We start from the raw sequence: 24,812 nt of genomic DNA, 5'->3' as shown, positions 1-24,812 counted from the left end.
TTTTATTGTCATTCTTTTTCAAAGCAAAAACTGGTTTATAACTTGCAGCCTGATGATGTTGTACCTCCTGCCAGCAATGACTGTGACACTCTTCATAATTAATTCACGATGCTGTGACGTATTGAATTCCACCGCGATGAAGAATTTTTACTCATAAATTGTGTAATCCATGACGGAATGAAAACGTAAAGTAGTATAAGAATAATATAAAGAGGTGTGAGACGTACGGAAATGAATTTTCATGTAAGATTAGAGAAAGGGAAGAAATTTTGGGTATAAACTGCAACATTAAAAAAAAGAAATTCATGAAAATATAAATCATAATAAACTCATAATTAATTGACAATGACTAAAGTCTATTGTCAATGTTCCCGCTGATAAAAAATTAAAAATAAATATTAATAAGAAACAGCTCCTACCCCCTCTTCATACTTCAGCGTCCCAAGGAAAACTCTAAAATTTAGACTTGTGTAGCTTACATACGGTGTTTGAAAATGACGATTAATGCATCGAAACACGTGTCGCAATAGATTTTCTGTCTGGGTAGTTGAAAAGTCGCAATAAATAGGCTCAATCACAGAACGAAAAACATGTTAATTTTTACCATATATTGTACTCGCATATATCATTTATAAATAAAGAGTTTAAAGAAAAAATACGTTGCAAATGAAATATGTATTAAAATATTACGCTGCCACTTGCAAACCTGCCATTGTAGCAAAATGTATCGTTTGAATAAACCAATTTATTTAATATGTTTTTCTAGTAATTATTTCATATAACGGAGGACAGGTATTTTGCGTGTAACTTATGTTCAATCGGTATAATTATTGGATACTTGTAACGGAATACCTATATTAACTACATATATTATTATTCAAATCAATAAACGCACAATTAATGTATTACAAGTCTAAGAAATCTGTCTTTAACTGTATATTTTAACTGCTGTAATTTGACCCCATTTATTTTTAAATAATCACGTAACCGGCAAATAGAAAAATTGACATTTTATTACACGTATACATTAGGTGGGCCGATATTTTTTTGCAAATTTAACTATGAAAGGGGTCTAAAAAGTTGCATTTTAGATTGCACATAACGTAAAAAATATTTTTTAAATATTCTATACTACAATACTTTTAGCCCTCGACCTCAAAGTTTTTGGAAAAGCTTTTTTTGCGCTTTACCAGCTGTCATTTCGTATTTTAGTAATAAAGACAGTCTATTTTATTTCATTTTTTTTTTAAACTTCATGTAAAGAAAATAAATAAGTACATTGGCGGGCTTATTGCTAAAAAATAATATCTTCCAACCAACCAAAAACAGACAAGTGATATTGATCGAAACGTTTGATATCATATATACTTAGCTGTTTGCAATCAGAGAGTAGATAGTACTTGAAGAATAAAAAAACATAAATTACAAAAGATGATAATAAGGAGGGCAAAGGAAAAAGGGAGTTTAGGGAAAGAGGTAGAGGGAAAAACTAAGGGAGTAGGATTGATGGACAGTTAGGATTCTAATGATAGATAGTAATGTCTCAGACGTTTCTTAAAAGTTATTCAATCTTACGATATGTAATATACTGTACTTAAAACGCACATAAGGGCATTAGTTGCACTTTACGTTGTTATAAATAGGTAGCGTTGTTTTAGAAAGACATTGTTTCCATCAGTATTTGGTATTTTTTTTTAGATCTCGGTACTTTTAAAATGTGTTATAATTTTAAGTGTGATTAAGTTTTAGTTTAAGATTATCTTTACAAACAATTAAAATTATGTTAAATGCATAATTATTCGGCTTACTGAATTTACCGACATTATTTTCACGTCACATTTCATCTAATGTTTGATTCAGAGACGTTGCGAAAAATTCTGACATGAACGCCCACATCCGGGTCGAAGGACCATAATTATGTATGAATCAAATGTTAATTTAGATGCATTTTCTTCCTTAATAATTTTGAAAGACGTGTTTTCTAATAAACTTGAAATTTCTTAATTTTGTTGCTTACATTTTTAATGAAGGATGTTTAAAAAAAGAATATGGCTTCAAACATATTATTTTAGTGTTGCAACACCAAAAAAATAATCATATTTTGAATTTGTATCGTAGGTACCACTTAGTGGGTACTTACCGTTAGACTTGCAAAGAAAGTAGAAATATTATAAAACTTTCTTTCTTAGTGAAAATTACGATTTAATCTATCAAAATTATGGATCAATTAATATTATTTATTAAAGCTATGCGAATCATACATCATAAACACTTTCCAGAACGGTTCAAAGTCGAAAATTCATTATTGGCAATTGAAGTTTAATGTTATTTTTTAACATCTCATCAAAGATGAAGAAGAATATGGAAGTCTGGGCATTTACGGGGCTGACGACCGTCATCGGCTGGTTTAAGTGATCACTTTACACACGTGTAACATCTAGTGAAGTTCTAGTGATTCAAGAACAAGGTTTCTAAATTGGTTCATATATGTAGAACTTCCAAGAATTTGAGTAGTGTGGTTGTCAATAATGGGTAGAATTGGTGAATGTTACACGTGTGAAAAGTGATCACTTAAACCAGCCGATGACGGTCGTCAGCCCCGTAAATGCCCAGACTTCCATATTCTTCTTCATCTTTGATGAGATGTTAAAAAATAATATGAAAATAACTCCTGTAATTGGAGATAATCCAGATTTTGTGAACAAGTATTTGGACACACTCAAAATGTTGTAAAGAAGTTTTATGTGCTTACAATATGATTAGTAAGGTATTTCGTAGCATATTTTTAGCTGGATTTGAATTACTGTAATTGAATTGAGAAGATATTACACCAATTCACAGTATTTGTATGCTGTGTTAAGATTATCATAAATTAAAATGAATTAATTAAAATACGCAAGGAATTCGCTATGCTTTGATAATATTATATGATAAAATAAAAATAGCTCTTATATGTATAACATATCGCTCACTCCTTTCAAGAACGTCATAAATCAAAAATCGTCAATTTTCAGCTGTGCATGTTTTCGGAATGCCCAGAAAATGTACTATATCCCAGCAAAAGAAGCATATTTTTAACTTAATATTTACGCGCTACAGGGCAGAAAGTGTTGTTTTTGCATTTTGAAGAAAAAGTATTGTTTAATTATTTTTTTAAAATCTACTAAATATTTTTGAAATGGAAAAAAAACCTTCAGGTTTTACTTAAAAAGATCTGCTGCACAGTAAAAAGTTCAATAAGTGGCTTGATATTTATTTTTAATACATTGTATTATATTTTTAAACTTTAAAAACGTTCTCCTGAAAAATCAAGTTTTTCGATTTATGACGTTCTTGAAAGGAGTGAGCGATATGTACGTTTTTTCCTTATAGTAAGTAATGTTAAAAATTAAATATCAATGTTTTTTGTTGTTGTTACTTATATTTACATTGCATTGGTTCTTATTGATTACAATTACTTAAAATTAAGCCTCGTTTTTTTCCCTTCAGAATTATGGCGAGAGTTTAGTATTATATCTATGTTGTGTATATTAAACCAACCCTTATGTATGGAAGCGATGCATGGAGTTGGCAAAAGAAGGATGAAAGCAGACTGAATGCAGTCGAAATGCGATCCCTCATACGAATGTGTGGCAAAACGATGTTTGATAGATGTTCGAATGATGAAATAAGGAAAGAATGTAAGGCTGAGATAAGCATTATCGATAAAATTAAGAAAGGTGTGTTGAGATGGTTTGGACATGTGGAGCGTATGAGGGAAGAAAGAACGGTTAAACAAATTTACGGAGCGAATGTAGTTGGAAAAAGAAGCAGAGGACGACCGAGGAAAACTTGGCACAATCAGGTATGTCAAATACTCGAAAGCGGCCGGATCAGGAGTCGTAATAATCGTCGGGTATGTATGAGGAGATGCATGAATGTAGAAGAGGCAAAGAATGTTTGCAAAGAAAGAGTGGTGTGGCGTTCGATTCTCTCTGCCTACCCCTGCGGGGAAGCGGCGTGATGGTTAGTTAGTTAGTTAGTTTATTAACTTTGTGGTATGGTAATATGATATAACACTCTCCTTATCATTAATTTGTGTACACAAAGTGAGCAATGAAAGAGAGTGTTAGTATCGTATCTAACTAAAGTGCCGGTAAATATCTGGAAATAATCAAATACCTAATAGTGACCCTAAGCCAACTGACAATTTGTACAAAAACTTAAACTAAAATTATTTATATATTTTCCATTGCAAATTTTCTATGTAACGAAGTTTTGTAAATCCTTCTACTGAAACGTCCAGCAAGAAAAACTAAAATTCTACCACGTCAAAATTGAAATTAAAAATGTTTAGATATGACTTAAAATTGACTGCCTAATCAATTAATCAAAAAAAGGTCCAGTAAGAGGTTTGTAAATCCTTGTACATAATAGGCAAGGAGAATTTTCTAAAGCAACTAAAAATATTATATAAAAAGAGGTTTGTTTATAGAACTAGGGCTGCTGTTTGCTTTTGTAACAGTGCCTGATTTCCAGAAATTAATTATTCATCATAATAATCGTATACTATTCAAGGATTTCCAATGAAACTGTGCACATTATACGGTACATAGCTAATATCTGCCATCACCTTCGATATTCGTAGATGTAAATGTATTAACTATGAGTGTGCAATTTGTTTTACAGTTGTAAACATTCAGGTGTGTCAGTTTAGAGTATAACTATAATTATATTTATAATTATAGAGATTAAAATATGATTATTAGAGACATCTTTGGCTTCATTTAAAAGTGACTTCTTACTTATTTTTCTGACCCTTATCTGCAATGAAAAGTGCATGGGTCACTGCATTTATTGGGGCTCGGTCGTTAGTTTTGTGAAGATTAGATAATCAGTGATTAGTTCTGCATTTCAGATATTAGTCCGGAATCTATTCATATTTAATAAGAATCTTTATTTCTTAAAAAAAAATTGTGGACGTAAGGGCGTGTCGACAAAGGCTTCTGGGTTCTCTCCATTCCAAATTCAGCAATTCTGCTTGTTGACAAAGCCGTTTAACCAAAAATGTGCCTCATTGGTGAACAAAATTTTGCGTTGAAAAAGAGGATCAAGCTGAATATTGTTTTCGGCCGATTCACGGACCTACGACGCGCATAATGGTCATTCAGTGTATTCATGGAGAAATAGCAAAACGTACTGACTACAAATCAACTGTCAAATTGACAGCTGACAGTTGATGTTGACATTGGTTTTTAAACTGGTAACATTGTTTCTAGTTTCTACAGACATTTTTTCTATTAAACTATTCTCATATACTATTTTTTTTGTAATAACCTAACTTCCAAGTGACTCTGAAATCTAGCTACGGCTTATGCAACACCGCTTATCATGACCCTACTCAGGCTTCAACTTTTTATGTTTCATAGCCTATGCCTACTCGGGAGTGGATTTACTCTTTATGTTAAAGTTACTATAATTTCATGTAATTCATGAGTGAAAATTCTAGGCAAAAACACTCGTTTCTCATTTATTTATTAATATTATATATTTCTTAAACTTTTTAAACACTTCCAGGCGCGAGGCCCTGCGTGGCCTTTTCTATACTCCTAAGGGCTGCCCTGATAATACCTAAAAAATAGTTGAATGGATAAAATAAAACGTTTCGCAATATTCGAACACATTGTGATGCACTGTATGGCCATTTTCTTGCTTCGTCATCGTTTAAAAAAAACCTTTTTGTCAGTATCTATTGAAATTTTACTGCGCAAGTGGAACGGTCTGAGCTAAGCAAATAAGGTATCTGTTGACCATCTATATAATACTTTAAATGTATTATTTATTCACGTGTTGACTTCTGATATTTGATTATTACACGGCTGATTTGAATTTGCTGGCGTTATAGATTTTTAGCGCAAGAATTCAATAAACATGACTTGATGTTATTCATATGTAAGCATTTTAGCTCTTAGCTTACGTCCTCAAAAAATAGCTATGTATACTTATATATATTCTTGATTACTTATTTCGACGGCCCTTCGTAAAGTAATTTATCTGCAAATTTGTTACTTTACAGGAGAGAGCTTAGAAAACTTTTTCAACGTATTTTTTTTTATTAATTAATGGTTTTATCTGAAATTCTAAACTAGTATTATACATTAAAAAACACGATAAAATAATGTATTAAATCGTTTTAAAACTTTAAAATTAATTTATTGTAAAAGTAGAAATGTGTAGAAAATAAATTAAAATTATAAAAATAAACTTTTGTAACCATATTAAAATGAATAAATAAAAAAATACTTAACTCAATAAACACAAACCGCGAATATTTTTTTTCTTACTAAAAAATAAATAAAGTTTGTGTTATACATAATCCACAGACAAGACACACAAGGTGGCTAAGTGGGTCTCTGAATTTTTTAAAAATATGTTTAAAATTGTGATTTAAATAAATGTTTACAATTTATGTTAATCATTATTATTATTATTTTTAATTATTATTATTTTTTAATATGTTTATTTTTTGTCAACAGAAAATGGTCAATTTTTGCTGAATACTACACTATCATCATAAATCAATATTGGTAAGTACAAACAAGTATGGAAGTTTATTTAAAAAAAATATTTTCTCCGAATACTGGATTATTTGCCCTACGGATGATATGCCAATATTATGTATGAATATGGAAAGGAAAAGATTGTGGGCAAAGACAAATTGGCGTGGGGTTCTATTCTCTCTGCCTACCTTTGCGATATTAGTTTTTTTAATTGAAATATATTTAATTAGAAAATCTTTTCCTACCCTTCTTTCAGAACCTTATTCTAGAATGGCGGTCATAATTTCTAAAATGATAAAGCTAAACGCATTTCGCTCACTCCTTTCAACAACGTCATATATCAAAACTCTTGATATTTCAGGAGATCGTTTTTAAAGTTTAAGAATATAATAAAATGTATTATATTAAAAATAAATATCAAGCCACTTATTGAACTTTTTACTGTGCAACAGATCTTTTTAGGTAAAACTTGAAGGTTTTCTCTCCATTTGATAAATATTTAGTACATTTAAAAAATAATTTAACAACACCTTTTCTTCAAAAAGCAAAAGCAGCACTTTCTGCCCTGTAGCGGGTAAATACTAAGTTAAAATATGGCGCTTTTGCTGGGATATAGTACATTTTCTGGGCATTCCGAATACATGCACTACTGAAAATTGACGATTTTTGATATATGACGTTGTTGAAAGGAGTGAGCGATTTATGCTATGATTTATTATTATTATTTGATATAATTATTTTGTTTGTAAATAAAAATAAGACTTGACACTGGCAGAAACATCCTCTCACCGGGTAACTGCCAAATAATAAAAAAAAACATAATATCCTAATGTTTTAATTGTTTTTAATTTTATTTATTTTTAAAAATTAATTTCCATTGAGCGTAAAATTGTAAACGTGTTTACAAATAGCGTAATTCGCGGCGTCAGGTAACGAACCGGTGACTTCTCGGTTGGGTGGGCGTGCCATATGCCACGCGGCCACACGACCGACGCGTGCTCACACGTGCAATATTACGGCTGTGTGTTATAATCCATTAACCTATTACAAGGTACAATGCGCGGACGGAAGCGCTATGGGATGATAGCGACAGACGAGTTGACGGTTTTGAGAAAAAAATAGCACCCTTAATTTGTAGTCACTAGTCGACAATGTCATTTTTACTACTACTAATACTACTACCATCACGCCGTTTCGCTGCAGGGGTAGGCAGAGAGGATGGAACGCCACACTCTTAACGCATTTCGCTCCTTAACCTAACCTAACCTAACCTAACCTAACAAACACTCATTGCTTCCTTCACATCCATATATATCTAGTCAAACTTGACCTTCGATTACGCAGACTTTTAACACCTCCAGATTTAAGGTTCTTATTGATCTGATCGTGCCAAGTATTTTTCGGCCGTCCTTGTTCTGCTCTCTAATTTTTTTTATTTTATTCATTTTATTTCTTTAATTAGCTTATACCACACTAATATAAACTATTATTTACACACACATATATATATATATATATATATATATATATATATATATATATATATATATATATATATATATATATATATATATATATATATGTAATATTTGTCCGCCTCCGTAGTGTAATGGTCAGCACGCTCGGCTACCATTCTGGAGGTCCCGGGTTCGATTCCCAAGGGGAAATAAATATAAGTGATTTTTTCACTGTCATATTTATTCAATACTACCCTGGATTGGTACCTGAAGCGGAGGGCTGATCACCTTTCCTTCATGTGTAAACCATCAAGATAACACTGCGTTTATATGACGCAGTGCCCTATGCACCATTGGGGTGCGGACAAGGGTTTATTATTATTACTTATTATTATATATATATATATATATATATATATATATATATATATATATATATATATATATATATATATATATATATATATATATATATATATATATATATATATATATATATATATATATATATATATATATATATATATATATATATATATATATATATATATATATATATATATATATATATATATATATATATATATATATATATATATATATATATATATATATATATATATATATATATATATATATATATATATATATATATATATATATATATATATATATATATATATATATATATATATATATATATATATATATATATATATATATATATATATATATATATATATATATATATATATATATATATATATATATATATATATATATATATATATATGTTTATTTACATCTTCTTCATACATTCAGGCATCTCATCATACATTTTCAAACCCTTATACATTAAAAAATTTTGTGACTCGGTTTTTTTCAACAATGGCTTAACACAAAAAAATTTATATAAAAAGATCAGCATAATTAATTTTAGTCTCTTTGTATCACCGCTGAATCAATGAATGAAAATTATTTTTAACTTCCGTGCATCAGTGAATCAATGAATCAGTAAATCTATGAAATAGTTAGCCAGCGAATGGATCTCTACCCAGAAGGATAGTCGGTTTTAATCTATGAATAGAGTTTTTTTCATCTCACCAATAGATGTCTCTAGTAAAATTCTAGTGATTCTAACGTTTCGAAATTGAACCATATATATAGCAGTTACAAGAATTTGAGTCGTGTCGTTGTCGATCATGGGTAAAATTGGTGAATGTTACACGTGTGTAAAGTGATCACTTAAACCAGCCAATGACGGTAGTAAGCCCCGTAAATGCCCAGACTTCTATATTCTTCTTCATCTTTGTTAATATGTTAAAAAAAGAAGAAAACAATAACTCCCATAATTGGAGATAAACTAGATTTGTGAACAAGTATTTGGACACACTCAAAATGTTGTATGAATAGATCATTAGTATTCACATCTATTGTAAGTGATTATATAAATAACAAAAAATTATAATTTCTTTCATAAAAAATTGCCGTTCGTAAAATATAATTTTAATAAATGAGGCAAATTGGACCTACTCTAAGCACCGTTTGTGAACATCTGCCTTTTATCCCCCCTTTAAAAGTAACACACATTAAAGTTAGCAAAATACATCCACGAAGTCAAAAAGTAGCAAAAAAATTACTGAAATTCAATACAGTAGGAGCAGTTAAATGATTCCTTTTTACTTTATATTTTGCGAGTTTTTAAATTACGGCTTCATTCACAAAATTTTCTTCCATAGATATGGGTTTGAAGTTCGGGAGCATTCTAAACGGGAAGCGTACTGCTTAACGTATAGCGGATGCGTTGAGAATTTACGCGGCGTCTTTTTTACTTCAATAATTTTCTTATAGGGTGACTTATTGCACTCTGGTATGTGTGCAGTATTGAGAATGGACATCTGCCGCGTGAATTTTTAACGGATTTTTTGAATTAAGACTTTGGAACGCGTTTGAATATTTTGACAGCTGACTTACGGTGTTGCCAGAATCCCATTTAAATAAATAGGTAGGTAATTTGAATAAAACAAACAAATTGTGTTATTTTTATTTACTTTTTAATACATATATCAATGTAACGGAATAAAAGCAGATGTATGCTGTCGAAATGCGATCTTTCAGATGAATGAGCGGTTCAATGATGAATGATAGATATGCACTCATTAAATTATGTAAAAAATGTAGGACTGAGATTAACATTATCGATAAAATAAAGATCGCGGCTTTAAATATGGTTTGGGAAGGAATAAATGTTTACAACATTTTGAATGTGTCCAAATACTTGTTCACAAATCTGGATTATCTCCAATTAGGAGTTATTTTATATTCTTTTTTGACATCTCAACATAGATGGAAGTCGGCATTTACGAGTCTTAAGCCAAAGCCTGGTTTAAGTGGTCACTTTGCATACGAATTCTACCCATGATTGACAACCATGCTTCTTAAGTTTTTGGAAACTTCAGTATTATATGTATTTTGAATGACTAGAATTTCTTTAGTGTCATCTATGGTGAGATGAAGGAAGTTTTTTATTGAGCAAAAGATCATTCATTAGTATGTGAAGTCCGAATCCTGGATTGAAATCAACTGGTCAAATTATAAGCCAAAGTAAGAAAATGATAATTTCTTTTAAAAAAGCGTTTCTCTATATGTGGTCGAAAATTCTAATTATTTAAATATGTTGTCAAATTAAGTACCTATTTAATACCATTTAAGTACTTACCGTTGTGTAATCTCTAATGGCGTCCAAATGTCGAGCAGAATGAAGCCTTCGAAATGCTAAAATGCTTTGTTTTATAAACATTTTTGTGTCAAGATATTATATGACTATTGACCTACTTACCTAATGTCATTATGTTACTTATTTCACAGTCAGCTTTCAATTTATGTATATCAAACGCTTACAAATAATTGACAAATTTGCAATTATAGAAGCATTGGAATAACTTGAAACATGTACGTTTTTTTATTTTTTTTAGCAAGAAATCAATATATATATATATATATATATATATATATATATATATATATATATATATATATATATATATATATATATATATATATATATATATATATATATATATATATATATATATATATAAATAAATAAATAAATATATATATATATATATATATATATATATATATATATATATATATATATATATATATATATATATATATATACATACATACATGTATATGTCTTATAGCATTTGGCTACCTTGCTAGAGGTTCCGCGTTCGAATTCCAGGGGTTAAAATAAATATGTGTCTTTAAATATAATAAATTTAAATATGTGGCAAAACTTTACCTTCCCTTTATATCTGTAATATATAATGAACGATCAAATTAGCATTGCTACAATTTTATACAGTGCCCTATGCACCATTGGTGCGGTCAAAACGAAAAATCTCATGATTGGTTTTTCAGCACAGTAGCTAATTGTACCCTACGGAACTAAATATTAAGATATGTAGGTACCTACTTAAATCCCTAACAGCTGATCATGACTTCAAAATACGAAAGTGCCAAAAATGTTCTAACTTAACCGATATTTTTTTATTGATATGGCAACAATGATAATCAATGAATTGATCGGTATGATCACTCGTTACGTAAGTGTAGGTGTTCCCTTGTATACGCATTGCTATTCACGTGTGTGCGTGTGTTGTGTGATGATATAGGATGTCGCCACGCGCCAAACGTCCGTTATGTCCAGGTGCAATATTTGAAATTGTTCCGGAACGCTGTTCTGCAGATGTTTGAAGGGGTGCCCAATTTTTTTTTCTATTTGAATATAGAACAAACTATCTGGCTTTTTTTAAATCTCTTTTTAAAATATAATAAACGCTCGAGATATATTTTTATTATTTATTTTTTGTAAATTGAACCAACTGTCTGATTTAGTTTTGTCTCTATTTGAAATATAATTAACTTTCTGATTATTTTATTATTATTTCTCTTTGAAAATAAACAAACTGTCTCAAATATATTTTTGAAAATCTGTTTAAATTAAAATAAATTATCTGAATATTTTTTTATTATTTCTTTTTGAAAATAGAACAAATCGTCTGATATTTAAAAAAAATCTGTATTTGAAATAGTAATAATAAATATAAAAAAAATGGATAATTTAAATAGCGCCATTTTCGTAAAATACTATCTCAAGGGCGCTTAGAAAATACAATAAACGCTCTAATTATTTTATTATTATTATTTCTTTTTCAAAAAATACCAAACCGTCTGATATTTTTTAAAGTCTTTATTTGAAATGTAATAAATTCTCTGATTATTTTATTATGTATTTCATTTTGTAAATCTGTCTGATAAAGTTTTGTTTGTTTTTGTAAATCGAATGAAAACTCTAAAATTAATTTTTATTTATATTTCATATTAAAAAATAATATTTCTCTTACTCTTAACTTTGTGTAATTAAATATTGTTTTGTGAAAAAGGGGTTTTATGATATAAATTATTCAAAATTGTTAATAAGTATACATTTTTACTTGATGTTAAATGCTCTCTTTCTCCTTTTCTCTACGTTATTTCTTTCTTCTTTCTCATGTAACGAAATGTGCCTAATGAACGTGACGCGTCTTTGAAATCAATTATCACCATCATTATTGATTGTCGAATCGCTGCTTTAGAAAATTCGTTTAAAAAATATTTTTTACATGATCTCAAATATTCTATTAGGATTCTATTCTAAAACTATTCTATTCTATTCTATAACTAAGTTTTGATAATTTTTGTATCTTGTATGGAGATGGTTTTAATTACAATATAAGTTTAATTTTTTAAGTTGTTTTTTTCTTTCAATTATTTATGCTAGGATGCGGGCAACGGGTGTGCCATAAAAAATGCGCGTGTCTTCAACTACTATCTATCGTTATTTAAATGTCGTTTAAGGGAAATGGCTTTCATAGGGGTAGACGTGTGTGGAGGTTTGATTGGTCAAACATGAAGGAGCGAACACAGATAACCATGCTTTTACTAAATGTTTTTTTTTAAATTACTTAACGTCCAAGTAACTCTAGCTACGGCTTATGCAACACCGCTTATCATGTCCCTACTCAGGCTTAAGTTTCATGGCCTATGCCTACTCGTGAGTGGATTTATTATTTATGTTTAAAGTAACTATAATTTCATGTAATTCATGAGTGAAAATGTAAATGTCTTGTTACATATACATACGTATATGTAACATCAACACAAGTCCGTTATTATTTATTTATTTTATTTTTATTTCAAACCCGATGAAGTGCGCAATCCTCCTATGGTTCATATGACATCTAAATTTTATAAAATACAATGAAAAAAAGTAGACTGAATGCAGTCTAAATGCGATCTCTCAGAAGAATGTGTGACAAAACGATGTATAATAGATGTTCGAATAGTGAAATAAGGAAAGAATGCAAAGCTGAGAAATCGATAAAATTAAGAAAGGTGTGTTGAGATGGTTTGGACATGTAGAACGAATGAGTGAGGAAAGAACGGTAAAACAAATTTATGAGCCTAATGTAATTGGAAAAATGAGGAGAGGAAGACCGAGAAAAACATGGCACGAACAGGTATGCCAAATACTTGGAAGTGGTCACGTTAGGAGTCGTAATAATCGGCGGGTATGTATGGGGAGATGCATGAACGTGGAAGAGGCGTGCAGAGACAGAGTGGTGTGGCGTTCTATTCTCTCTGCCTACCCATGCGGGGAAGCGGCGTGATGGTTAGTTAGTAAGTTTAAAAAGTAAGAATATAAAATATTTAATAAAAAAAATTAAGGGGCAACTCGCAATCTGGATGATCGGCTGCGCGAGAAGCCGAACGTATCACTGCCAACGATTTAAAAAATGGAATTTGATATTATTTTAAAATACATATTAAAACAATATTTATAATTTTTTTCTCCTTATCTTTCAATATCTCGTATATTATCAAAATCATGTATATATTCCGAAGAACATAAACATATTTTTTCAATACAAAAACGGTGTGCAAAAATTTGAAAGCGACCAGTGAATAGCTAAAGGATAATCAAGATTTTGATCAAATGGTTATTTGCACGTTTATTGATTTTTAATAAAATAGTTAATACGAAAAGTAGCATATTCAATTATAAGCATGTGTTTGCACGAGATTGTTCTCACAACACTTTTTAATATGTACGAGCACGTTATAGCATCATCAAAAATCATCAATTTTAAGTTGTGCATGTTTTTGGAATGCCCGAAAAATGTACTATATCCCAGCAAAAGCGGCATATTTTTAACTTAATATTTACCCGCTACAGGGCAGAAAGTGTTGTTTTTGCATTTTGAAGAAAAGGTATTGTTTAATTATTTTTTTTAAAATACTAAATTTTTTTCAAATGGAGAAAAACCATTCAGATTTTACCTTAAAAGATCTGTTGTACAGTAAAAAGTTCAATAAGTGGCTTGATATTTATTTTTAATACATTGTATTATATTTTTAAACATAAAAAACGATCTCCTGAAAAATCCAGTTTTTGATATATGACGTTGTTGAAAGGAGTAAGCGATGTATCTGCAGGTTTGTCTAGCATAAAGAGTTTAATAGTATTAAAGCTACTTAAAATTAATAAAAAACGCTCAATAATAACAACACTATTAACTTTAAAACATAAAAAAAAATTATTTAACTTTTTTTAGTAGGTAGTTTTTTAATGTCGATTTTTTTATCTTTATTGATTCATGATAAGGTTTATAAATATTAAAATCAATTTATGTAATATTGGTGTCAGTTGAAATTGATATCACATATGAAATTCGCAAATATGAAAATGTAAATAAAACTTTTAAAATGTAAGTTCAATCGAATTATACGTCTTTGTATACATAACATACATACAAAAAAAAATCATTCGGTATTTTTATAGATTTTAAACATTATCTATCTGTTTTTTGACTATCGTATTATTATTAATGTTGATTTTGTAGTTAAAATGCAATCCCTATTTACGATAGATGGTTGAATGGTGAAATTAGGAAAGAATGCAAGGCTATTGTAAGCATTATCGATAAAATTAAGAAAAGCGTGTTGAGATGATTTGGACATGTGGAACGAATGAGTGAGGAAAGAACGATTAAACAAATTCATGAGGCGAACGTGGTTGAAAAATGAAGAAGACGAACACCGAGGAAAACTTGGCACTAGGTATGTAAAATACTTGAAAGCGGTCGGTCAGAAGTCGAAATGATCGGCGGGTATGTATGAGGAGATGCACGAATGTGGAAGAGGCGAAGCGTATTTGCAAAGACAGAATGGTGTGGCGTTCTATTTACTCTGCCTTCACCTGGGGGAAGCATCGTGATGGATAGTTAGTTAGTTAATTGTCTAACGAATACATAAAAAGCAGAGGTTATAACTTACAAATGATTTTGTTTTTGTATTCATATCGTTACTATGACACTGTGATTATGAATATAAGGGGGATGTGGACAGGTGTGACGTAAAAAAACGTGAGATTTAAAAAATAATAATGTCATTTTGTGACCGGATAAATTGCACTTAATGCATTTCCGTTTTAATGCAACTCCCTAATATCCATACATGTAAAAAAAACATATGAATTTCGTCGTAAGTACTTCCTTATTATATTTATTTGTTCATTTTTGTTTCATCATACACATAAAATAAAATAATTCCAAATTACAATATATATTTTGTAAATAAAACCGGCGAGTTGTCATTATTCTTAATAGAAAATATAGTCCTCTTTTTTTAAACGTACGTAATTTTTTAAGAATAGTTTTCAATTTTAATTAAAATGTATTTGTATTTTACTTGTTTCTTATACATACATACTTTAAAATAACCAATAATTTTAAAAGTCTTCAAAAGATAAAAATAATAAAAAAATCGTGATATGCATTATATAAAAAATTATGTTTTTAATAGGAATATAAGAATATATTTATTTATAACTTTACACATAATTCATCATTCGTCAAACCCTTATCCGCACTTCAATGGTGCATAGGGCACTGCATCATATAAACGTAGTGTTATCTTGATCGTTAATACACGGACGAAAGGTGCTCTGCCCTCCGCTTCAGGTGCCAGTCCAGGATAATTTGAATAAATATTAGAGTGAAGAAATCATTTATATTTATTTAACCCCCCCAATGGGAATCGAATCCGGAACCTCCAGTACTGTAGCCGAGCGTGCTGACCATTGCACTACGGAGGTGGACATACACATAAAAACAATTAACAATTGACAATTTACAATATGATGCGCATATGAGGAGATGCATGAACGTGGAAGAGGCAAAGAATGTTTACAGAGTGGTGTGGCGTTCTATTCTCTCTGCCTACCCCTGCGGGGAAGCGGCGTGATGGTTAGTTAGTTAGTTAGTTAACTATGCGCAGGGCACTGCACCTAAAAATTTGTTCCAAATTGTAACATTTGTGAAAATAATATTTTTTTTCCTTGGGGGTCAAGGGATCCTGCATCCCTTATGTCACCGCGACAAGATAATAATTACATAGATGTATCGTGACTTTTTATTGGTGGAGGATGCGACCAACCGGATTGGTTCATCTTTAAATTCAATTCAAACCTAATATAAAATTCTTAGAGGGGCGTCGAATATTTTGCAAAGGGGACATCACAAAATTCAAATTTTTAAAGCAACCCTTAAAGATTTTTATGATTTGAGACTCGTAATACTTATGCACAATACACAGGTCGAATGTGAAGCCTTCATACTATAATACATAGTGTAGGTAGATAGGTACTTCATGCAATAGGTACTATTTTAATTTCAAATTGAATTTAGGGGATTCGTGTTTTTTTTTAAAAGATTTATTTTTAATTGGTCTGGGTGTTTGCGATGTATTTTTCACATTTACCTTCCCTATCCTTACTATCCTACCTGCAGGCAAGCCTCTAAAAGAAGAGGCTTTGCGGGTTATTCCTTTAAAAAATGTCCAATAATTATTTGAAATAATTATAAATAACGCGGCATTGATTTCCACACTTTTCAATTTTTGACAAAAACATGAACTTTTAATAGTCGATATGTCTTTAAATGTAAACAGCCAAGACCACGTGTTAATGAATCATTAACGGTACTAATAATTTACGACAGCAATAACCATTTGACTTTATCGCGATCTTACATTAAGTTAGTCATTCCGTATAGTTTTGGTTTAGGTTACACCCATTGCACTATCACTGTTTGTTTAGTGACTAAAGCCGTAATAATTTAGACAGGTGTGCAAGATAACCATATACTGGAATATAACATATATCGCTCACTCCTTTCAAGAACGTCATAAATCAAAAAACTTGATTTTTCAGGAGAACGTTTTATAAGTTTAAAAATATAACACAATGTATTAAAAATAATTATCAAGCCACTTATTGAACTTTTAACTGTGTAACAGATCTTTTTAGGTAAAACCTGAAGGTTTTTTCTCCATTTGAAAAATATCAAGTTTATTTAAAAAAATATTCAATCAATACCTTTTCTTCAAAATGCAAAAACAACATTTTCTGCCCTGTAGCGGATAAATATTAAGTTAAAAATTGGGCGCTTTTGCTGGGATATAGAACATTTTCTAGGCATTCCGAAAACATGCACAACTAAAAATTGACGATTTTTGATTTATGACGTTCTTGAAAGGAGTGAGCGATATGTTATAATCTGTGTGGTGAGTAACGATAAAGTGAATAGAAAAGTGATAGCCGCTTAAATATACATTAGAGATAGGTAAGAGAAATTATTCATCTAAATAATAACTAACTAACTACCTAACCATCACGCCGCTTCCCCGCAGGGGTAGGCAGAGAGAATAGAGCGCCACACCACTCTGTCCTTGCAAACATTCTTCGCCTCTTCCACGTTCATGCATCTCCTCATACATACCCGCCGATTGTTACGACTCCTAACCTGACCACTTTCAAGTATTTGGCATACCTGATCGTGCCATGTTTTTCTCGGCTTCCTCTGCTTCTTTTCCCACTAACATTCGCCTCATTGTTTTACCGTTCTTTCGTCACTCATTCGTTCCACATGTCCAAACCATCTCAACACACCTTTCTTAATTTTATCGATAATGCTTATCTCAGCTTTGCGTTCCTTCCTTATTTCACTATTCGCACATCTATCATACATCGTTTTGTCGCACATTCTTCTGAGAGATCGCATTTCGACTGCATTCAGTCTACTTTCATCCTTTTTTTGCCAACTCCATGTTTCACTTCCATACATTAGAGTTGGAACCAAGAATCCATTCTAAATAATTATGATTGTAAAAGCGCCAGTTGAAAGTCTGGGGATATATTTTTAAAACTTCTCTGGAAAAATCGCTCATCTTAGTGAATTTTCTGTGGAGAAGTTCCTTAGGTTGAGTAACTTATTTTTTAATCCGCTGCAGGTCCTTTTGATCCCTTATGAAAGACATACGTCCGCCTCCGTAGTGTAATGGTCAGCACGCTCGGCTACCGTTCTGGAGGTCCCGGGTTCGATTCCCAAGGGGGGTAAAATAAATATCAGTGATTTTTTCACTGTTATATTTATTCAATATTACCATGGACTGGTACCTGAAGCGGAGGGCTGATCACCTTTCCTTCATGTGTAAACGATCAAGATAACACTGCGTTTATATGACACAGTGCCCTATGCACCATTGGGGTGCGGATAGGGGTTTTATTTATTTATTATGAAAGATAAACCATGTGCGCTGTAAGTTGTAATAGTGGGATTATTTTTTTGAATTTTAAGCGTAATTTGTATCGCGTGTTTGAAATTTTAAGATACCAAAAAAAACTACAGATATTTGCGCTTTTAACAAAACTTAACTATCAATGTGACGTTTCTTCGACAAAACAAAAGCATATGGAAAGTTCAAGAAACAAAGAGTTATCCTAAATTTCTTCTTATTGTCGTTCAAAATTTGCGTTAAACGCAACGAAACGGTGTGCGTTTATATTGATTTCAAGCACATACGATACAGAGGAATAGTAATTTAGTTAATTGATTTGGGAGTCAGTTTTTGGTAATATCTATCTATTTCTCAATTAAATTTTACGTGGTAAATATCAATATATCTTTCAACATCATTACGGTGTTTGTTAATAAATCAAGCGATATCTATTCAGGTTCAATCAACATCCACTATAAAAAAATATACAGTAGCATTTCATTACAAAATAAATGTGGATTTGACCGCTTTGATCGAATATTAAGGAAAAAAAACTATCTATTCAGTATTTGTTTTTATTTATACTAGTATATATGTAATAAAATACCTAGGTACCTACCTATACATTTTATTAAGTACCTACAAATAGTACCTACATAAAACAGTTCTACCACCAGATGTCGCATGCGTCGCACAGAATTAAACAAAAGAGATCCGGTAGAAAAAATATAATATTATTAACTGTCAGAATCAGATAGATAGATATAAAAATTATTATAAAGATAAATTACGAATAAACTTTAATTATAAACTTTAATTACAAAGCAACAAATTGTTTATTTTATTATTATACACCCACTTTACATATTATTTACACCAAATTTACAAAGAAAAATATTACCACGTTATATATATATATGTAGGTTAGAAAACGGACCACAAGATTTATTTCTTTCAATCCATAGGAACTTATTAATTTTAATTCATTATAACGAAAAAAATACTACTCAATCTGCAGTTAGGAAGAGTCATGTGGGTTTTTCATTCCTCGGATTTTTACTCAAATTTTATTAGAAGTAAGACCTGTTTTGTCCGCCTCCGTAGTGTAATGGTCAGCACGCTCGGCTACCGTTCTGGAGGTCCTGGGTTCGATTCCCAGTGGGGTAAAATAAATATAAGTGATTTTTTCACTGTTATATTTATTTAATATTACCCTGGACTGGTACCTGAAGCGGAGGGCTGATCACCTTTCCTTCATGTGTAAACGATCAAGATAAAACTGCATTTATATAAAGCAGTGCCCTATGCACCATTTGGTGCGGATAAGGGTTTTTTTAAAAATTTTATTTTAAGACCTGTTCAATATTAAAACTAATATCTTAATCCTTCTTATTTTTTCTATACACGTCTTTGTAGCTACATATGAGTTATCATTTAATTTTTCTATTACAATAAAACAATAAAAATGCAGTTTGTGGATACTATATGCTGTACATTGCTTTATGAAAAAATGTGACTGATTCTTGGCATTTTTACACAAAGTTTATTAAAGGTAAGATCTCTTCAATTTGATGTCTAATATGCTTTTTGAATTATCTAACGTTTAAGTGACTCTGAAATCTCGCTACGGTTTATGTAATACCGTTTATCATGGTCCTACTTAGGCTTCAACTGAAAGTTTTATAGCTTATTCCTACTTGTGAGTGGATTTATTATTTATGTTTAAAATTACTTAATTTGAAGGAATTCATGAATGAAAATTATAGGCTAAAACACTCGCTATCTCCTTGTAGGCATGATTTTAAACAATTGAATGATTCTAAGTTAGCAATGAAGTTTTATTTGTCTTATAAAACAATAAAAAATACTGTTAGCATCCGATAATAAAGAGAACGATCGAGGGAACAAACGCCAGAGGACGCCCACGCCGCGAATATCTTTGCGACTTATACGAGGATATGGGCTATTCAACGTATGAGGAGCTGAAGAGGGTTTCGCAAAATTGACAGGAATGTCGAAGGAGGTGTCATTTGTTGCTGCAGACCAATCCACAGGATTGAGACCATAGAATAAGAGCATACTATCTATTTTTTTGTACTGCATATTGACTTTTCGGAGCGAAACTGTGATTGATTCCTCGCATTTTTACGCAAATTTTATCATAAGTAAGACCTCTTCAATTTGATACGCAATATCTCAATCCTCTTACCTTTTCTCTCTACGCCTCTGTTAGTTAATACTAATGAGTTATTATTTAATTTCTATAACAAAACAATAAAAATACTATTTGTAGATACTACATGTTGCCGTCACGGGACAAAATATGTGACAGATTGTATTTTTTTACGATGCGTACGCTCAACTATGTCTCAATAGGACATAACTATATCTAAAGCCAGTTAAGTGCCGAGAATGACAGTTATCCAGTCGTTGACAGGAAATTAAATGTCGCGGAGTCCATAGTAATCGACAGTCGGTTATAAAACTCGCATAGCCGCCAAAATAGTGATGCTAATGACCAATAACTGTGTTATTCCTTTTTGAAATCTCACCTTTGGGTGTCGTTAGTTCACGGTTATACCAGGAAATGAAAATAAACATCTTGAAAGGTTTTTTTGCCTAGTTAGGGCGAAGAATATTATTTATATTTGTGGTAAATTATTTTATCACCTGGGTAATAATGCCCTCGTAAGGTGAAACATCATAAGAAATAATTTCAGTAGAATTAAACGAAAAAAACATTTTTGTCATCTCAACTTAAAAGAATCGACAAAATTTTGAGTAGGTATGTCAAAACACTTGTTTGCAAATCTGGATTATCGCCAATGAGGAGTTATTTTTTTAATATTTTTTGACATCTCAACATATCGCTCACTCCTTTCAACAACGTCATAATACATATATAAAAAAACTTGATTTTTCAGGAGATCGTTATTAAAGTTTGAAATATAATCAAATGTGTTGAAATAAATATCAAGCCACTTATTGAACTTTTTACTGTGCAACAGGTCTTTTTAGCTAAAACCTGAATGTTTTTTCTCCATTTGAAAAACATTTAGTTTATTTAAAAAAAAATAATTAAACAATACCTTTTCATCAAAATGCAAAAATAACACTTTCTGCCCTGTAGCGGGTAAATATTACGTTAAAAATATGCCGCTTTTGCTGGAATATATTACTGGGCATTCGAAAACATGCACAACTGAAAATTGTCGATTTTTGATAAATGACGTTGTTGAAAGGAGTGAGCGATATGAAGAATAATATTGAATTCTGGGCATTTACAGGGCTTACGACCGTCATAGGCTTGGTAAAGTGATCACTTTACACACAAATTTACCAATTCTACTTATGATGGACATGTATTTGTTAAATATAACCCATTTTAAAAGGAACATCATTAATTAGGTAGGTACTTACCCACTTCTTTGAAATTATTTGTAAATTGCCTTCTTAACAATTTATTGGCTTCCCGCCATTTCTCTCATTCTTTAACACATAATATTGTATTTCCCGGGAAATCTCTGTTGGCAAAAAGTGTCATTCTTAACAGCGGAAACGTCTCAATTCAATTAAACATCTACTATGTATCTATAACCTACAAATATATGTTACATTTGACAGGTATTTTCAAGGTTTTATAAAATTTCACAAAAAAAACAGTTTTACTTGGCGAACACAACTATTTCTTTAAATCAATAGGCTTTTGTCACGATGTTGAATTATTGGCCAATAAATTAATATGAAAAATCACAAGACTATCGATAACATTCTTATTGAATTCTGTAGGGAACTTAGGGAGATAAAAGTTTAAACTTTAGATATTTGAATTGATTAAATGATGAATGAAAACGAAAAACGTGCGTTCGCATACGTCATCAAATTTCCGTCATCGAACGTTTTATGACGTCATATGGTTTATTATCTACGGTTTATAGAACTGTAATGGTAGTAGTATGGATTGTTTCTTTACCACTACACTACCATTTGTGTTATACAAATATGAGGGGAGGGGGGGGGTGTTAGGGTGGACCATAGACATATAGAGCAACAAATAGAGCCGCCAATAATTTAGCAATGACACCAACATTAAAATAACTCCATCGTTTCTGTGACGTCATTCATTGCCAACTTATGAAAATTACGTTTTTTCTAAGGCGAATTTTCCAAAAGAAAATGATGAATGAAAATATTAATTATATCGGCTGTTTTAAACACAAAACGAGTCTAATACAATCCTTTATAGGTGGAGTATGTTAAATTAGATATTCCTCACGTCTGAGAAAGATCCATTGTAACACGTGTTTTGATGCATTCCGCATCATTTTCAAACACCGCAACAAGTAAAACTCAAATTAAAAATAAATGGATATTACCACAAAGTGACTGCCGAATAAAATAATGAAAAAACACATATAGAGGTTTTTAACCCAGTTTACCCTAAGATTTGAATTATTTTACACACATATTTTACACAAAGAATGAAGCAGATTGAACGCCGTTGAAATGCGTTCTCTCAGACGAATGTGTGGAAAAATCGATGAATGACAAATTTCAAAATTAAAATATTAAAAGGAATGTGAGGCTAAATTAATATTTGACTATTTTTTGTTGTTGATCATAAGTATATGTAAAGGTGCTATGTATGTCACTTGCATGTGAAGGTCGAAATGTTTTATGTATGTATGTAGGTAATATTAGGAACTATTTGAAGCGTTTAAGGGCACTTCAGATAGCCGGAACCTTGGCATAAAAACCAAATTACATTATATAATACATAGATAACAAATTGTTTTGTTAGTAAATAAAGTAATGCTTTCAATGAATAGTTTAATACGAAATTCTTCTTATTTTCTAAACTTTGTCCACACCCAATAGTGCATAGAAGACTGTATCGTAACGATGTAGTGATATCTTGATCGTAAATTGCATGAATCCAAAGTATTCAGTACTGCACTTCTTAAAGCAGTTCAGAGGGATATTAAATAAATATGTGAATGATTCACATATATTTTATTAGATATCGAACCCGTGACCTCAAGCACGGTAGGCAAAAACGCTTATTACTATATCAAGGCAGGCAAAAAGGTAGAAAAAATATTTAGTGTAAATCTGTATCACTTTTTTTGTCATCTCAACATAGATGAAGAATAATATGAATGTCTAGGTAGTTACAGGACTTGTGACCTGTCATAGGCTGGTTTATGTATCAAAATGTAAACATATATCCTAAATGGAGAAAACCCAGATTTGTGAACACGTATTTGGACACAATTAAAACGTTGTGAATATATCTACATATGTACATATATTAATTCATCAATACGACAGGCGCCATGGCGTTCTTGGGTAGACGCTCGGCTGGGAAACTGGGGTCCTGGGTTCGATTGCCGCCAAGTGCAAAAAATAAAGTCAAGAAATATTTATTTTCAATTCGTCTGGGTGTTTGTGATGTATTTTTCACATTTACCTTCCTTATACTTACTATCCTACCTACAGACAAGCCTCTAAATGTAGATGCTTTGCGGGTTTTCCCTTTGAAAAAAAAATAATGAAAATATTTTGATATTAGTAAAGATTTTAAATTAGCCTATAGCACATGTGAATATATTTTATTATTAAAGTTGTATGTATAAATTTAAAAAAAAAAAAAAAAACAAATTATATAAAAAGAGATAAATTAATGTGACAAAACAGGTACCTTTTTAATCTTATTAAAATTTTCTAAAAACACGTGTTGTTGAGTGCTCGCAATAAAAATAGTCACCCCGTGGGGTAGGTACTTTCGAATCAGATTTATATACAGGGGTATATTTGAAAAATCCGTTATACCGAACAATGGTTTGAGAATTTTCCCCTTCTACTCCATAAAACTACCCATAGGCAGATGTTTCTCAGTCGCCGTCATATACCGCCTCGCCACCCCTTGATCTACACATACACGCACATACATTCACATACCCTGTGACCATAACAATAAACCATTAGTTGCGTCGTATTTTGCAAATCTTCCTGACGCTAAAATTGTGAGAATTGTGATTTTTTTTAAAAATCATACAAAAGTTATAAAACCGTATTTTTTTTTACTAAAAATGTAATGTGTTCCAACACTCGTTTTGGCATTTGAAACAGTGTTTCGTGATAT

General features: G+C 30.9%; 1 protein-coding gene across 2 annotated transcripts in view; it reads left to right on the top strand.

Annotated features, from left to right (window-relative positions):
- insc (spindle orientation adaptor protein inscuteable) overlaps positions 1-24,812 on the top strand; it is a 72,289-nt gene that overhangs the window by 31,882 nt on the left and 15,595 nt on the right. Inside the window, exon 2 of one of the 2 annotated variants that reach the window (XM_088257583.1) lies at positions 6,516-6,566. The exons of the other annotated variant lie outside the window; for it this stretch is intronic. The gene's annotated coding sequence lies outside the window, so the exon portion shown is untranslated. The remainder of the gene's footprint in view (positions 1-6,515; positions 6,567-24,812) is intronic. 2 annotated transcript variants of the gene reach the window in all.

This window comes from Brachycentrus maculatus, unplaced genomic scaffold (assembly GCF_059751285.1).
Source record: "Brachycentrus maculatus isolate JH-2025_06_01 unplaced genomic scaffold, ASM5975128v1 h1tg000085l, whole genome shotgun sequence".
Classification (NCBI taxonomy): Eukaryota; Metazoa; Arthropoda; class Insecta; order Trichoptera; family Brachycentridae; genus Brachycentrus; species Brachycentrus maculatus.
This window is presented reverse-complemented; position numbering and strand designations above follow the sequence as displayed.